Source organism: Callospermophilus lateralis, unplaced genomic scaffold (genome assembly GCF_048772815.1).
Source record: "Callospermophilus lateralis isolate mCalLat2 unplaced genomic scaffold, mCalLat2.hap1 Scaffold_65, whole genome shotgun sequence".
Classification (NCBI taxonomy): Eukaryota; Metazoa; Chordata; class Mammalia; order Rodentia; family Sciuridae; genus Callospermophilus; species Callospermophilus lateralis.
The window spans coordinates 4,083,963-4,101,208 of record NW_027514826.1 but is presented as its reverse complement, the minus strand read 5'-3'; the positions used below and the strand labels follow the sequence as shown (position 1 = coordinate 4,101,208).

The 17,246-nt window shown below is 39.6% G+C and overlaps 1 pseudogene; it reads left to right on the top strand.

Moving 5' to 3' along the window:
• Window positions 1-17,246, top strand: part of LOC143637805 (chromodomain-helicase-DNA-binding protein 1-like) — a 45,562-nt pseudogene that overhangs the window by 7,681 nt on the left and 20,635 nt on the right.

Genomic DNA, 17,246 nt, shown 5'->3' with positions numbered 1-17,246 from the left:
GAAGTGCAGAATCACTGTGCTTCAAGGTAGCTAGACATATTTCCCTCTCTACTTGTGGATTAAGGGGAAAGCTTCCCAGAAAGTGGCACTTTAGCTGCCTCTTTGTTGATGAACAGGAGGAGGCAGGCAGCAGGGCAGAGGGTTTCATGTACAGAGGCATCATGTCTGATAACCGGGGCATAGGAATGCAGGATGCCTAGTTTCAGTCTTGTTTTAAATCCTTATCTGAGTAAGACTGGGCAACTGTAAGGCCTTCTACTTAACCATAACTTCTATCTGTTTGTGTGATAGTGCTACTTAGAAATTGTGCTTAGTTTTTAACTTAGTAAACAAGTTAAAGGCTTAGATCCTCTGGTTTAAGAGAGTTAACAAGAAATAAGAAACTAGATTAATAATAATCAGAATTTATCAATACCAGTCTTTATTTTTTTAATTCTAACTTTTTTTCTTTTGTTACCAAGGATTGAACCTAAGGGTACTTAACCACTGAACCAATCCTCAGCCTTTTTTATTTTTGAAGACAGAGTCTCAGTAAGTTGCTGAGGCTGGCTTTGAGCCTGCCGCCTTCCTGCCTGAGTCTCCAGAAGCTGCTGGGATTCAGGTGTGGGCCACCATACCCAGCAATACCAGTCTTTTTAATGTGTCTTCCTTAATTTTTCAGATTTGCTTGAAAGATGCACCGTTCCTAAAATCGTGAGTATACTGTACCCTGTCAGAAACTGTGCTGAATTTGTGGAAGTCTTGTCTTATCTTACACTTTTTGATACTTGGCCTCTTTCCTGATATGTCTGGTCTGTCGTCTTTGGGTCCTGTTGATGTATAGGCAGGCATGGTGGGAATCCTGTGATCTAACCTCTACTCTTTAGCTATGTGTTATTGGGTTGGTTTCTTAATTTCCATCAACTTCAGTGTCCTCATCTGTAAACTGGGGGTAGTTACCTTTCTTACTTTGGATGACTATTGTGACAACTGAGATTAAATCTACATGGTTGGTGTTTAGCAGTTTACTAGAGATTTTTATTACTAGCAGATTTTTATTGTTGTTTTTTGGTTTTATTTTGGTACTGGGGATTGAACCCAGGAGTACTCTACCACTGAGCAACATCTCCAGTCCTTTTTATTTATTAATTTTTTAAATTTTGAGACAGGGTCTTTCTAAGTTGCCAAGGAAGGCCTTGAATTTGTGATCCTCCCGCCTCAGCTCCCAGAGTCTCCAGGATCACAGGTGGGGCACTGCATCCAGCCAGGACACTGGATTCTTTACACTGTAACTGCACAGACACCTGTGAGGACTGCTGCTTGAGATCTTACTGTAGTATAGGAGCCTTTTCCTGGCAATTACCAGGTAGCAGTCAGTGCTATAGAACTGACTATTTGGAAAACAAGTTTGAAGTATACTTGTAATTTGTCCATTTAACTATGTCTTGGTACTGGGGATTGAACTCAGGGGCATTTACCACTGAGCTGCATGCCCAGCCCTTTTCATTGTTTATTTTGAGATAGTCTCACTAGGTCGTTGGGATGGGACTCAAATTTGCAATCCTCCAGCTTCCCAAGTAGTTGTCATTGTAGGTGTGCCCCATCGTGCCCTGTGTGCATCTTTCATACTCAGAAGGTTTTTTTCTCAAAGGGCCTTATCAATATTTTAAATACTTTTTCCTCATCCAGATTGTTGTAAATGAGTTTCTGTTTTACTCTTATTTTGAAGACTGGGCCCAAGATTTTATGATTCCATCCAGTATTTTGTTTTACTTAATTTACATTTAAATGAGCATATGATGTGTTCCCTCTTTTTCTTTCTTTTTACTTCATTATTTTTATGTCGTGTCACGTTATTTCATGTCATTTCATTTTATGGTTCTAGGCATTGAGCTGAGGGCCTCCCAACTGCTCTACCACTCAGTCCTTACCCCAGCTCTTTTTGTCTTCTTAATATCCAACTTGTCTTGTTTTGAAGTCTCTCCATGGAAAGGGAGTTACTGGTAATAACCAGGAAAGTAAATCATAGAGGTGCCCCATGGTTTGTACAGTAGAGGGATGAGGAGTACAAAGATATTCATGAAACACGGTACTATCTGGCAGGTCTCAGAAGGTAATAAGATTGGGACATAAATGTTCTTGGGTACTTTATGTAAATTGTCCCATTTTGGTTTCATGAAAATCCTAGTAGGCAGGGATTATTATTCGCATTTTACAAAAAAGGATATTAAGAGATTAAGAATCCAAGTAAGGCAGAGCAGACATTCAAACCCAGCACTTGGTGCTTTGGGCCTCTTTTTTTATGTTTATTTTTTTTAGTTGTAGTTGGACACAATACCTTTATTTTATTTATTTAGTTTTATGTAGTGTTGAGGATCAAACCCAGGACCTCGCACATGCTAGGCGAGTGCTCTACTGATGAGCCACAGCCCTAGTCCCTAGACCGTGTTTTTAAGAGAAGCTTCTCTAAGTATGTAGAAGCACTGAAATGTCACCTTATTCAGCAGAAACACATTTTTATATTTCAGTCTGGTCTGAATGCATTTCTGGGTGGATTTAAGAGCCTTAGTAATAAAGGGACATTTATAATATTGACTCATAGCAAGAATCCCAACAACATAGTTGTTTCTTTTAGTATGTTTGTTAATGTTATATTTCTCCATTGCTATATTTTACATTCTGAAAATAGGCAATGTGATAAAATCTGCACTCAAGAGGTTTATGAAGGCCATTTTTAAGTTGTATGTTATCACCATGAAATATTGAAATCTTTTGGACAACAGGCAGTAGGCTTGTGAAATCTTGGATTGAGATGATCAGGAGTTCCCTTGTTGGACTCTCCATTCTTGTGTTGGAATTCCCTCTACTTTCGTTTCTGGGAAACAGTCTTTAATTTCCTTTGATGAGTGATTCCATCCACTTTCACTCATTGAACCAAAATCCACTTCACTTAGCCTTTTGCGTTAAATAAGCATTTTTAGATGTTTGTGTATATACATATCTGTGTCTAGTCCTTCCAAAGGAATCAGACCTAGTCTGTTTTGAGTGGAACTATACTATGGACGCTCACCACCTATGTCATGACCACCGTCCAACCTCATGGGGACCCTGTCTCCTTATAATCCTAAATATATTCCCTGCTTATTCTGCCCAGTGCTCTCCTTGCACTTCCTGCCCTCTCTTTGGATCCCCAGTTCAGTCTTCTCCTACTCCACTCTCGTTAGCTGAGTGTCTGTCTCTGGCTTTCTTCCTCTCAATTTTCTCTGTAGCCTAAGGAGGAAGGCTTCCTTTGTTGTTGTTGTTTTTCTGCAAATATTTATTGAATATTTATTGATCCAGATGAGGCCATAGGGATAGAGAAGATTAAGACATTGACCTTGACTTTCAGGGGTGTGTAGTCTTGTAGCAGATGCAGACAAACATAGAAACAAAGGCAAAGGGTGGCATGTGCTCACCAGTAGGTAGAGTGCCAGTGTGTTTATTAACCTGCCCACCGCCTATACTGTGAGCCTCTGTGATCAGATTTCCCACATTTAGTTCCTTCCATCAAAAATTCCTCTTACACTGCTTGTGGGATACAAGAACTGTGCAAACTTATTTGTTAAATGATTTAAATAAGAGGGAAAAATGAGAGATGCTTAAAAAAGAGTTGAGTAAAAGTGAGGAAGAAGATGATATTATTAACATCTAGTACTTACTGAGATTCACTGCTATAGTTTGGATCCTATATATCTCCCAAAGGCTCATATGTTAAAGTCTTGGTCCCCAGCGTGAAACTGGTGAAAGTGTGTGGAACCTTTGAAAGGTGAGCCCTCATGGGATGTCTTCTGGTCATTCATTGAGGGTGTGTCCTTGGAATGGGTAGCAGGGATCCAGCCTCTTCCTCTTCTTTGCTCTCTATGTCCCAGCCTTGAGATAGCTGGCTTCCTCTGCCATGCCCTTCTGCCATGATGTGCTTAACAGCAAGGGGGCCAGCTGATGGTGGACTGACCCTCCAAATTTGTGAGCCAGAGTAAAACTTTTCTCTTTATAAACTCATTATCTCAGCTACTTGTCACAGTAGCAGAAAGCTGACCAACACATTCATTATGGGTTAATTATCTTTCTTTATATTAGTTTTTTTATTTATATATGACAGCAGAATGCATTGCAATTTATATAACATATATAGAGCATTTTTTTTCATATCTCTGGTTGTTTACACAGTATATTCACACCATTTGTGTCTTCATATGTGTACTTTGGATAATAGTGTCCATCACATTCTATCATCATTTCTAACCCCATGCCCCCTCCCTTCCCCTCCCATCCCTCTGCCCTATCTAGAGTTCGTCTATTCCTCCAATGCTCTCCCTCCCTACCCCACTAAGAATCAGCCTCCTTATATCAAAGAAAACATTCAGCATTTGGATTTTTGGGATTGGCTAACTTCACTTAGCATTATTCTTCAGCTCCATCCATTTATCTGCAAATGCCATGATTTTATTCTCTTTTATTGCTGAGTAATATTTCATTGTGTATGTTTGCCATATTTTTTAATCCATTCATCTACTGAAGGGCATCTAGGTTGGCTCCACAGTTTAACTATTGTGAATTGTGCTGCTATAAACATTGATGTGGCTGTGTTCCTGTAGTATGCTGTTTTTAAGTCCTTTGAGTATAGATTGAGGCGTGGGATAGCTGGGTCGGATGGTAGTTCCATTCCCAGCTTTCCAAGGAATCTCCATACTGCTTTCCATATTGGCTACACCAATTGCAGTCCCACCAGCAGTGTACCTTTTCCCCCACATCCTCGCCAGCACTTATTGTTGTTTGTATCCATAATAGCTGCCATTCTGATTGGAGTGAGATGAAATCTTAGAGTACTTTTGGTTTTTACGTCTCTAATTGCTAGCGATGATGAACATTTTTTTCATATATTTGTTGACTGATTGTGTATCATCTTCTGAGAAGTGTCTGTTCAGGTCCTTGGCCCATTTATTGATTGGGTTGGTTATCTATTTATTTATTTTAGTGTTTAGCTTTTTGAGTTCTTTATATACCCTAAAGATTAGTGCTCTGTATGATATGTGAGGGGTAAAGATTTGCTCCCAAGATGTACACTCTCACAAATTGTTTCTTTTGCTGAGAAGAAACTTTTTAGTTTGAATCTGCCCCATTTATTGATTCTTGATTTTAATTCTGGCACCAAAGGAGTCTTATTAAGTTAGGGCCTACTTTTTCTTCTATTAGATCAGGGTCTCTGGTTTTATTCCCAGGTCCTTGATCCATTTTGACTCGAGTTTTGTGCACGGTGAGAGATAGGGGTTTATTTTATTTTGCACGTGGATTTTCAGTTTTACCAGCACCATTTGTTGAAGAGTTTATCTTTTCTCCAGTGTGTGTTTTTGGCACCTTTGTCTAATATCAGATAATTGCAATGTGTGGCTTAGTCTCTGTGCCCTCTATTCTGGTCTACCAGTCTGTTTTGGTGCCAATACCATGTTGTTTTTGTTACTATTGCTCTGTAGTATAGTTTAAGGTCTGGTATATTGATGCCCCCTGCTTCACTCTTCCTGCTAAGGATTGCTTTAGCTATTCTGGGTCTCTTATCTTAGCAGATGAATTTCATGATTGCTTTTTTGTTTCTATGAGGAATGCCATTGGGATTTTGATTGGAATTGCATTAAATCTGTATACTGCTTTTGGTAGTATGGTCATTTTGATAAAATATTAATTCTGCCTATCCTAGAGTGAGGTAGATCTTTCCACCTTCTAAGGCTTTCTTTGATTTCTTTCTTCAGGGTTCTATAATTTTCTTTATACAGATCTTTTACCTCTTTCCTTAAGTGGATTCCCAAGTTTTTTTGTGTGTGTTCTGGGGTTTTTGTTTTGTTTTGCTTTTGTTTTATTTTTGTTGTTCAGGTTTTGAGGTTATTGTGAATGAGATAGTTTTTCTCATTTCTTTCCAGAGGCTTTGTCACTGATATACAGAAATGCTTTTGACTTATGGGTGTTGATTTTGTATCCTGCTACATTCATTTATTTACTAGTTCTGGAAGTTTTCTGGTGGAACTTTTAGGGTCTTCTAGGTGTTGAATCGTATCATCATCAAATAATGCCAATTTGAGTTGTTTTCCTATATGTATCCCTTTTGTTTTTTTCGTCTAATTGCTCTGGCCAGTGTTTCATGTACTGTGTTAAATAGAAGTGGTAAAAGGGGGCATCCCTGTCTTGTTCCAGCTTTTAGAGGGAATGCCTTCAATTTTTCTTCATTTAGAATGATGTTGGCCTGGGGCATAGCGTAGAGAGCCTTTATGATTTTGAGATATGTTCCTGTTATCTTTAGTTTTTCTAGTGTTTTGAACATGAAGGAGTGCTGTATTTTGTCATATGCTTTTTCTGCATCTATTGAGATGATCATATGATTCTTATCTTTAAGTCTATTGATGTGATGACTTACATTTATTGATTTCTGTTATGTTGAACCAACCTTGCATCCCTGGGATGAATCCCACTTGATCATGGTGCACAATCTTTTTGATGTTTTTGTATTCCATTTGCCAGAATTTTATGAGAATTTTTGTATCTTGTTCATTAGAGATACTCGTCTGAAGTTTTCTTTTTTTGATATGTCTTTGCCTGGTTTTGGAATCAGGGTGATATTGGCCTCATAAAATGAGTTTGGAAGTGCTCCCTCTTTTTCTGTTTCCTGAAATAAATTAAGAGTATTGGTATTAGTTCTTCATTAAAGGTCTTGTAGAACTTGGCTGTGTATCCATCCAGTCCTTGGCTTTTCTTCGTTGGTAGACTTCTGATAGTATCTTCTATTTCGTCATTTGAAATTTTTTTTTTTTAAAGAGAGAGGGAGAGAATTTTAATATTTATTTTTCAGTTCTCGGCAGACACAACATCTTTGTTTGTATATGGTGCTGAGGATCGAACCCGGGCCACATGCAAGCCAGGCGAGCGCGATACCACTTGAGCCACATCTCCAGCCCATCATCATTTGAAATTGATCTGTTTAAATTGTGTATTTCATCCTGACTCAATTTAGGCAAATCATATGACTCTAGAAATTTGTTGATGCCTTTGAGGTTTTCTATTTTATTGGAGTACAAGTTTTCAACATCATTTCTGATTATCTTCCTGTGTGTCTGTAGTGTCTGTCGTGGTATTGGAAAGAAGGCTTCCTTTTTGTAGGCCAGCCTTTACACAGACGTTTGTTTTAATTTTTCAAGTATTATCCTTCCTTACCCACTTTTTTGTTTGACACACTTAGTTTTACAAGTGCAAAAATAATGCAGTGGGATTCCATAATGTTTACCAATAAAATTAAAAACTTAAAAGTCTTAAAACGCCCACTTTATTATCTTTTGCATGATTTTCACATTTTTAAAAGGATATTCAATATTTATACCTTTTTCATTATTGTATTTTGCAGCTACTATTTATCATTTTATCACCTATTATTAGATAGTTTATTTTCATTTTTTGCTATTTTAAGTTAATGCATCTAGAATATCATCCAATCTTTTTCCATATTTTGGATTTTTTAACAGCTTTCCACCAGTAGCATCTGTTAAAAATATGATTCTAGGACTGAAACTTCTTGAGAAATTGCTCTCATGACATATTATACTATAAACATGCTGTGGCAGCAGCCTCCAGTGACCTCCACGTTAACAAGTCCAGTGGCTACATCATCGTGGACATCTCCGTGATCCTGTTCACCACTCTCCCATTTTAAAGTCCTACTCCTTTAGCTGTGACATCACTGTCTCTTGATTTTTCTTATGGGTTTGAATATCTGCTCTGCCCTTATGATCTTGACCTAGTTACCTAGCCTTTCAGAGTTTTAGTGTCCTTGTTGGCACAATTATGGTTACTTGTCTTATTCTTTGGATTAAATTGCACATAAAGCCACAAGCGCAATGTCTGGTACATAGTACAATATGATAAATGTATCCTTTCATTTCTGTCTCTGGCTCCTTACTTTCTGCATAGATCTTTCTCATCTGAGGGGAAAACAAAGCACATGGTAGTAACCTTTCAAGATAGGAAGGTCACGATGCCAGGTATGCTTCTAACAGAGTGGGCTGTTAGTCTTTCTAACACGTCATAATTGTATAGTAAGATGTGGTTGTGAAATATGTTTGAGCTACACGAAACTGAAAGTTTGTATTTTCTCTCATAGCTTCTCCTGGAGTTTTCTTGTTGTGGATGAAGCCCACAGATTGAAAAGCCAAAGCTCTCTGCTGCATAAGACACTCTCAGAGGTAAACTCAAAGGATAGTCTTCGTTTTTACACACACCCCTTCCTTTTTTAATAGACTTTATTTTTTAGAGTAAGTTAGGTTTACAACAAAATTGAATAGAAGGTACAGAGAGTTCCCATATATCCCCTGCCCCTTTACAAGCCTAGCTTCCCCCATTCTCATCCTCTCCCTGAAGAGAGATGTTAAAACTAATGAACCTACGTTGGCACCTCAGTGTCACCAGAGTCCGTAATGCTGGATTCACTTGCTGTTGCGTGTCCTGTGAATTGGAACAACAGGAGATGGCATGTTTCCACCCTATAGTATCATGCAGAGCGGGTTTCCTGGCTCAGAAATCCTATACCCATCTGTCCACCATTCCTTCTCCCCTCTAACTCCCCTTTAAAACCACTTAGACTAGTCTATACAGAGCCAACTAAATGGAAACATTATGATTATTATTATTTGTTCTAATTTGTAATATATGACAGCAGAATGCATTACAATTCACATTACCCATATAGAGCACAATTGTTCCTATCTCTGGTTGTGCACAAAGTAGAGTCACACCATTCGTGTCTTCATACGAGTACTTCGGATAATGATGTCCATCTCATAAATTAAAACTTTTGTATACAAGTCAGACTTCTGCAGAGCTAAATAAACCTGTTTTGGAGGGCAATGACAAAAGTAGTATTTAATATGGCTAATTACTATTCCTTTCTCTTGTTATCAAATGAGTCAGACCCTACCCCAATAAAATGCATTTTATTTTTGGAGATGTTTCAAATCTCTTTTGAGTGCTTTTAATTTTTCTCTCTTTTTTTTTTTTTTTACAAATAAAGATCTTATACTCCTGTCTGCAGTTGCAGATGCATTGGATATACCTTACGCCTCCCCCAATTTACCTATTTAGAAACTTACCGTTCACATGGAGTCATGAAGAGACCAATTTCTTACAGCATATTGCCTTCAGTCTCTCATCTGTTGTATTTTTAGTATGATACACTTGCTTGCATTCCCTTCTCTTGATCTCTTGTATCATTTGGCAAAGTAGATGAGAAAGATCATTGTGGCCTGGAGCTGCCCTTGTTTCTGAGAAGCCAATGAAATGTGAAGTACCTTCTCCTTGTTGACCTGAAAGTTTGCTCATTCATGAGACCACACTTGTTAATTTCTGAGATAATCAAAATTTGGTCCTCATCCTATAATAAATCACTTAAATTTAGAGGAAAATCTTAGACCTGGATTATGTATTTAATATTTATTGGCCTAAAAGTTGCAGTGTTTAGAGTTTTTACTGAAGATATAATCATTTTTATTAGTTTCAAATATTGTTATCCCCTGCCTGGTAGGGCATCCTCTATCTCTGCTGTCCTCTTTGCCTTCTTTTTAGGGACCCTTGATTATGTGTCCTTCCCAAGAGTTGGTACTCTATATTTAAAATAATACACATGCATAGGATGTGACTTTTCCACATTACTTAATTCTGCTGGTTTAAGTTCTTGTTAATGTCAGCTCAGAGGTTGACCTTGCTTGGCCTGATATCTGTTGTCGCTGTTTTTCTTCCTTCATTAGTCTCTTCTCCTCCGTGTTCTTATCTGTTTCTCAGTGTTTTTCCTTTTTCTTTTGGAAATGCTGGGGATTGACCCAGGGCTTCATGCATGCTAGGCAAACGTTCTGCTGGTGACCCACATTCCCAGCCCTGTTTCTCAAAAATTTACAGAATCCCTTTTTATGTTGGACTGTCCATGGCTTACTATCCAGAAACATCTAGAAATCTTGATATCTTGACTCTGATATATTGCAAAGTTTATGAACAGACATTGTGTCAGTGTAAATCTTGCTGCTTGCTTGTAGCATTGAGGCCTGATACTATAAATAACTCTGGCTTCTCAAACTCTTTGAGTGAATGTGTTTACCGAGATACTCCCATTAATTCCCCCATGTAGGTCATAACATGTTTGACTCCTCACATAGATTGCATTTAGTAACCCTAGTGAATACTCATGTAATACAACGCGATGTCACTTACATGCTGTACTTGTTTTAAGGAGTCTTTGCCAAGTACCATTATGAGCTGTTTAAAAGTTTAACAGAACTTTAATCAAGTGCACATTAGAACTTTTTTTTTAAGGGAGGAGGGGCATTAGGAACATAGATTTTGAAGGACATCTTCCATAATATTCTGACTGCTGCCTGTATCTTGAGAATCGCTTTTATACACACCTAAGCCTATTTCTTGATTCCTTATCTAGAGTGAGAGCCTTAGAATTTCCTTTGTGGATCTTCTTGATCTCTGGCATCTTCCTTTCCCTCAGTTTCCTAAAGAGTGAGTTTGTTTCTTAGATAAATATTTATTAGACTTTTTGGATGTGCCAGGCTCTGCAGGTGGTATTAAGCAAATAATTACAAAATGCCTTGAATAGGTGAGACTGAAGGGCCTACTGCATTAGAAAGAGCTTGGGCTCTCTTGCTGTGGGCCACCTATTAGGTTTTCTACTCAAGAACTTTGCCCTGACTCAGGGCACACAATTAGGATTGGGCTCTCTGCTTTCCAGGTGTGGAGCCAGAGCCTTTTGAAGTTGGAGACCACCTGATTGAGGCTAGCAGGGAAACTTCACCTGCTGGATAAGCTGCTGGCATTCCTGCATTCCAGGTTGGAATAGGTTGACATGTACTGCTCTAGGGAGTGACTGGTTCAAACCTGAATAATGAGGAACTTACTGATTCTTGAGACTGATTCAAGTTCCCTTTTTTAGAAGCCTGGAATTCAAGGCCTACTTTCTCTGCAACTGTACACCCACCCCCCATTCCATCTCATCCAACCCCACTCCTCCACCTTTATCCTTTCTTTCCTGAATTCCTACAGCATTTAGGATCCCAGTCCAGGACTTGGCAAGCCCTGCCTTACTCTGCTACCTTGTTGATCAGTGTGTGTTCACCTCATCAGTCCAACTATGTTGGTTGCATCCACAAGGACGAGTCAACATTGAGCATTTCTTTTTTGAAGAATAAGATAGTTTTAATGTGTCTTTCCATAGAATGTCGATTATATAGAAAAACAGAGCAGAGAAATCTGGCAGAAAACATCTTAATTAAATGAAAAAAAGTTAACATAATCAGGCTGTCTAGAGATATAGCTGTGTGGTGGAACAGACACACTAAGGAGGCCCTGGTTCCATCTAAAAGTAAGACAGCAAGGTGACTCACACCTGTAGTTCCAGTTGACTCTGAAGGATGAGGCAAAATGATCACCAAGTGTGAGGCCAGCCTCAGCAATTTAGCCAGTCCCTGTCTCAAAATAATAATAAGTAGGTTTAGACATAGCTCAGTGGTAGAGAGCACTCCTGGAGCATTTCTTTTAAAATTGCCTGCTGCTTCCTTGAGTTGAACTGACACATAATAAAGGTTGAGTAAACATTGGTTCTTGTTAATCTTTGGGATTTGATTTAAACTCAAGGCGTAGTTGGGGAATACTCTTTCCCAGAAATGCAAGTTGGGTATCAGAAGATGACATTTGGTTAGTGTTAGGAAGCCTGGTATCCAGCATGTACATCTTCATCACCACAGGAAAGGGGGAGTCTAGGAAAAGACCAGAGACTCAAGAATTTCAGAATTGTGCCTTTAGGATGAATGCCCCAGGTGTGGCCTGAACTAATCTAAAACTTCAGATTTTTCAAAATTGCCCAGTCTTTTGCAAATTAAATAATTGCATGTCTTGGGGCTGGCGTTGTGGCTCAGTGGTCGAATGCTTGACTAGCTAGCACATGCGAGGCCCTGGGTCCAATCCTCAGCACCACACAAAAATAAATAAATAGCTCAGTGACTAAGCACTCGCCTCACGGTGAGGCAGAAGATTCGATCTTCAGCACCACATACAAGAATATAAATAAATAAAACAAAGTTATTGTGTCCATCTACAACTAAAGAAATTGAAAAAATAAAATAAAGGTATTGTGTTCAACTATGACTAACACGTAAATATAAAAAATTGTTAAAAATTATAATTACACGTCTTACTGTATTTTATGGCCTTTGACGTATCTACCATAAGTGTGTGTGTTAGAGATGGAGAAGAACCTATAGATACCTTCCGTCCAAGTTTTTCATGACCTCGAAAGGTCATGCCCAATGTCATATAGGTAATAAGTGGCAGAGAGAGATAAGAATCGAGGTACTCACCTTCAAACTCAGTGCTTTTTCCAACAATTTGGGGCTAGAGTCTGGCCAATGTTCTCCCCAACTCTTGGTCTTACTCTCCTGGCAGCCTTAAGGTAAGTTTAGTTTCTTAAAAAGAATGCTGTTTTAACAGCATTGTCCTTATTTGTTCAGGCAAATTTAAAACAATGTCTGATAAGAAGGGCAGTCACCTTGACTTTGTTCCTTCTACATTATTTTGAATTTTCCTTTCCTTTCTTCACTCTCTATATGTAAGTTTCTTGTGTACCATGGGGGATTGCTTCTCTAACATGCTTCTCGACTTTTCTAGATGGTAATGACTTGTACCGCCAAGTGGGAATAGCAGTAGATAGCCTTCCGTAGCTCTTCAGGATCTTGGGGAACGGGTGAACACATATTTGAACTTTGCCTTTACTCTTCACATGTGTATTTATTTTTCTATTGAAATGAAACTTCTGTTTTTATTGAGTGAAGTGTAATATTCCAGAAAGAGGCTCCTTGGTTATGCCAGGGCTTCCACACTCCCTGGTGAATTGACAGGTGCCCTGGGACTGCTCTGAGGGATGCCGCTACATGTGGAGGCACTTTGTTTTCTTGTATAAAGTATTCAGAGTTTCTGAGAAAGTTACAGGACATTGATATTTCTACTTTAGCATTTCCCTTATGTGTAAAGTTGTCCTCTTTGGTAGATTTTGCCTGAGGGTCACTCCCCCTAAACACTACTAGAGTTGGCAGTTTCTCCTTTTCTTCTTCTTGCCAGGGGCCATCGCATCTTACTCTTCTCTCAGATGACCCAGATGTTGGATATTCTCCAGGACTATATGGACTACAAAGGTGACTCCCCTTGGCCACTACATCATCTGAGAATCATAAGGGGTGTGGGAAGGTTACCGAGGAAAAGGTTAAAGACAAGAAGGTGAAAAGGCTGAGGAGAGTGGACAGTGGTGTGTGAAGCAAGGATCGACAGCAGGGTAGAGACGCATGGGCAGAAGTAACACCCACATTCTCACCAGGTGATACAGGTGATGGGTATGGAGCAGACGTGAAAATGTTGAGTGGCTTCAAAAATGTGTGAGACGAGTTTCAGCGACAAACACTTGCAGCGTCTCTCGACAGTTCAGCAGTTATGTACTTATTCAGGATTAGTAAGAAAATGAAGATTGATAGTATGGAGATCCCACAAATCAAGCAGGGGGAGGGTAAGAGCAATTATTTCTGTGATAGTAGGGAATGTAGGCAGTTACTTGAGAACTCTGCTTAATATATAATAAAATTGATGTGGGGTAATGGGACAAAGCTTGAACAGAGGTTGATTTTTGAGCCTGTGGGAGAGTATCAGCCTCAGAAATAACTGTTTTAAAGTTTAGTTGAGAGTGGTCTCTCAGATCTACTTGATGCCCCCCAAATACTGCAGTAACTGGACACTTCAGCTACTGGCACATTGAGGAATCTCGAGTGCCAAAATGACTTGAGATTGCAATTCCCCTTCCTGACCTGATACGTGGTGACAAGTGGAGAGCACTAGAGCTTCACTGAAAAGCAGGTGCTGGGTCATCAGGCAGGCTCCCAAGTGCTTGTCTTACTGCTTGCCTAAGCCAGGATTGTGTCTCAGCAGGCACCAACTGCCAGCATGTGGATATTTAGGGTGGCCTGGGAAGAGTCAAAACCAAATATTAACTCTGCAAATGCCAAAGACTTTGGCTGCCTGTGTTTTTAAAACCCAGGCTAGTGTGTTATGGTGATTTTTTTTTTTTTGGTGAAGTGATGAATTGTTCCCCTAAATTTAGATCTTTCAGACTGGGGTTGTGGCTTGGTGGTAGAGCCCTTACCTGGCATGTGAGAGGAACTGATTTGAATCCTCAGTACCACATAAAATAAGAAACAAGATCAAGTTGTCAAACAGTTGAGATCTTTCCCTTGGGCTTTATTGAAAGTAGGGCAGGCTTGGGTTGGAAAGGACAAATAGGCATTGGCTTAGGAATGACTCAATTATTTTATTTCCTAAGAGTTCTTGCAAAGAGTAAGGACCTGTGTGTGGTTTTGTCTTCTCTGCGTAAAGGCTACAGCTATGAGCATGTGGACGGTTCTGTGAGAAGCGAAGAGAGACACCTGGCCATCAAGAACTTTGGACAGCAGCCCATCTTTATTTTTCTCCTGAGCACCAGGGCAGGTAAGCCCAGGGGTGTTGAGGAAGCAGACAGGCATCCCACCACTGGTACGTTTTCCCCTCATTCTCTGAAAGGTGAGGTTCTTACCAAGGAGTATTGAAAAGGAGAGAATCGAGGCACTTACGTGGCCTAGTACTGGACTTCTCGTGTGGAGCTCTTTTCTGTTCAACCTGTAAAGCTGTCATTGTGAGAAGTGAGGCTGAAACCTGGGCCTGTTGGAAAGTAATTCTAATCCACTTAGACCACTGACCGGGAATGTCCTGTTTTGTTTTGTTTTTAATTTTAGGGAAAGTTTTATTCACATTTATTTATTCTCCTTCCCAGCCATGAATTTGGAAAATAAGATAATCTCTTTTCTAGTTTCCCTTCCTCCAGGAGTACCTCTGGAAGAGTGTTATAAAGTTTAATAAAGATTTGTTGTTTAAAATGTGACTAGAGTGAAACTGACAGCTTTTTATGATTATTATGGTATTGTCCATATGACTTAATCATAAATAAATGACACTTGTGGTGTTTTGCCAGTTACTTTCATATAGTATTAAATAATTTGAAATTAGTTTGGGGAATTGGAATTTTTCTTACATTCTGAATCAAAAAGCCCTAAATTAATTTTGAATTCATAATCTAAGTTCATCTTATTTTTTTGATGGTAATCCTGATGGAATAGATATAGGAACACAAACAGGAATGGTGTCCTTGATGAAAGAGAGATTAATGTGGAACAAAAGGTCACCCTTATGTAGAAAGCACTTAGTAAGTGCTTTGTACTATATGGGTCTATAAAAGAAGTGTTAGATATGATCCTTGAGTATCAGGAGATCATTTCTCCAGTGTGTGTCTTACCTCTCTCTTAAAGCCAATAATAAGATACAATCAGATTCCTTTGGTCCAGTCTCTTCTCAGGTCATATACCACACCCTGTCATTCAGTCCCGTTGTCTCATGATTAGTCTTAGGGGAAGCTCAAAGGATCTGGTCAAAGGCATGGTCAGTGTTGGGAGAGGAATTCCATTTATGCGTTTAAGATTTTATTTTTCATATTTAGAGAGCAAATGTTGGAAACATCTAAAATTAGTTAATCTCCTTGGAGGCCTTAGAGTAGATTATCTAGGAGCTGAAGCTATCCTGGACATTAGCCTTTTCCACGCACTGACTGTCATACGTGCCGTCATGTTGCAGCTATAGATGTGCCGCATTTTCATTCAGTGTTTCCTTCCAGCTTTCCATGAGGATGTTACCACATATTGCTGGCAGATGCCAGCGATAGCTTAGGAATATGTCCCAAACAACTAAATGCAGCTTAAAATATCATCTTTGGTGGTGAACAAGGGCTGCACTAGCCACTATTAACTCAAGAGAAAGATAATTCTTATGGAACACAAATAGATTTTCAAATGAGATGACTGCCTCGATAGTTAGCATACAGTGGATAAAAAGGTTCTGGAGCCTGGCACAGTAGTGCATGCCTACAGTCCCAGCTACTCAGGAGGCTGAGGCAGGAGGGTGGCTTGAGCCCAGGAGTTCAAGGCTGGCCTGGGCAACACTGTGAGACCCTGTCTGTGTCCCAGGAGTAATGACCTCAGATTCTGGAATACGGGATGGAATCCTGACTGTTTCATCTTCTAGTGGTGCAACTTCAAATAAATCCCTGAATCTAGCTGTTTCCATTTCAGCATCTGCAAAATGAGAATAGTGCTAGCAAGGACACAGGGTTGTTGTGAGGGTTAAAAGAGTCAACACATGTAAAGTGCTGTGAGCAGTGCTTGGCAGTAGTAAAGTAGAAGTATAGCTCTTATTATTGGGTATATCTTAGCCTCTCTCCGTATTCAATCATTAGTATTTCTTTATTCCAACTTTGATTTTATAGGAAGACTTCAATGAGAATGTTCCTGCCTGGCTTGTCTTACATCCAAACGGGAGTTAGTAGTCCTTGTGGAAAGGAACCCTTCATTCAGTTCTTGGAACAAGCCCTTTTAGGCTTGTTTTAGCAATGAGCTCCAATGACCCTAGCTAGAGTGGGTTCTGTACAGTTTCCACATTAATCAAAGAGAAGCCTTTGGTTTACTTCTTAAAATTCCTGAACCCAAAGTGCTTTTTTTGCCTTTTCCTGCACCATTGGAGAAAGACCAGAGAGTTGTTGCATTGAGTGTTCTTGTCTTGAACTGATTTTACGACATCTTCTTTGATCAGTGTGGAAACCAGTACAGGAAGACACTCTCAGGTTTTCTCCAGTCAGAGTCAGGTATCATCTACTCTTCTCATAGCTCGCGTCAGGTCCTCCTACCTTGTTGAAGCTGCAAGTGTGGTCATGTGCATTTCGTACTGCCCACTGCAGACCTCTCATTGTTTTAAGATATATTTTTAGTTGTAGATGGGCACTGTTTTAGTCAGCTTTTTCACCTCTGTGACCAGAACCAACTGTGGAGGAGGAAAGTTTATTGGAGGGCTCATGGTTTCAGAGGTCTTAGTCCATAGAAGGCCGACTCCATTCCTTGGAGCTCCAGGGGAGGCAGCATCATGGCAGGAGAATGTGACTGAGGGCAGCAGCTCACATCGTGATCAGAAAGCAGAGAGAGAGACTCCACTGTCCAGATACAAAATATATACCCCTTAGCCATGTGCCTAGTGAACCCCTTCCTCCAGCCACACCCACCTGCCCCAGTTACCACTCAGTTAATTCC